The following is a 1,236-nucleotide window of genomic DNA, read 5'->3' on the forward strand; positions in this document are numbered from 1 at the left end:
AGCCAACCTTTTAACCGGACACCAATTTTCGTTTGCTTTTTGTTGTGATTCTGAATAATGTTTCATAAAAGAATGTATACAAATTGTTCGTCATAAACAGAGACAGGTCCGGCCACTCTAAACCTACCTCCCGGGTCTCCGGCTTAAGTGGGTTATTACAAAAACCCCCACTATGTTAAATATGACAGGGTTGTTTTTGGGCATTTTAAGTATCATATCCAGTTCACCCCATATGTTTGTGTAAATTACAGGGGCCGGGTGTAAGCATTTCATTAACATAAAATATAATGTATATAGTTTTTAAGTATACCACCCTCGATGTTAAAAGAAGGGTGGCAATTCATTAGGATCACCCCCTATGTTTTTTAAAAAAACTTACCCAGGTTGGTTTTGGGCATACGGTTGGGCATATGTATTAAGTTATAACGTCCCCCCCTCTATGTTGTTGGTAAAAAGACCTTTCCGGGGCATACATCATCATATATTAGTATACACACCCGTATTCCCTATCTTTATGTCTTTTTAAGTGTACTGAATCTATGTTGGGCTAATACCCTGGCCATAAGTGTAGATGAACCCCTATTGTTTAGGAAATTACAGGGGGCATAAGTATACATACCCCCTAGTTATTGTTTAAACTACTAGGGGGGCAAGGGGCCAATAAGGTATACACACCCTCTATTGTTTAAAATAAAGGGGGGGCAATTAAGGGTTATACTACCCAATCTTATGTTTACAAAATAAGGTGGGCAAATAAGTACACCCCCCTATGTTTAAAAATATTCAGGGGGCATAACTGTATACACCCCCCCTTATGTTAAAAATACAGGGGGATCATAAGTCATCACTCTCCCCTATGTTAAAATGTATCTTTAGGGCATGTTTGGCTTTCTCTATGAAGTTATACACCCTATGTTACAAAATATACAGGGGGTCAGATACATTAATCGCTATACACACCCATAGTTAATAATACCTTAGGGATAAGATATAACCCCCTATGTGTAAAAGTAACAGGGGCCATAATTATCACCCCCCTATGTTAAAATACAGGGGCAATAAGTATACACCCCCCTATGTTTAAAATACAGGGGCATAAGTATACCCCCCCTATGTTAAAATACAGGGGACATAAGTATACACCCCCCTATGTTAAAATACATGTATTTTAACATAGGGGGGTGGATACTTATGCCTAACTAACTTATGGAAGAACATTTATTTATTTATGAAACA

The 1,236-nt window shown here is 38.0% G+C and overlaps 1 protein-coding gene across 1 annotated transcript in view; it reads right to left on the reverse strand.

Moving 5' to 3' along the window:
* Positions 1-1,236, reverse strand: part of grk6 (G protein-coupled receptor kinase 6) — a gene marked incomplete at its 3' end in the record, with an annotated part of 106,977 nt that overhangs the window by 88,926 nt on the left and 16,815 nt on the right.

This window comes from Etheostoma spectabile, chromosome 13 (assembly GCF_008692095.1).
Source record: "Etheostoma spectabile isolate EspeVRDwgs_2016 chromosome 13, UIUC_Espe_1.0, whole genome shotgun sequence".
NCBI classification, from domain to species: domain Eukaryota; kingdom Metazoa; phylum Chordata; class Actinopteri; order Perciformes; family Percidae; genus Etheostoma; species Etheostoma spectabile.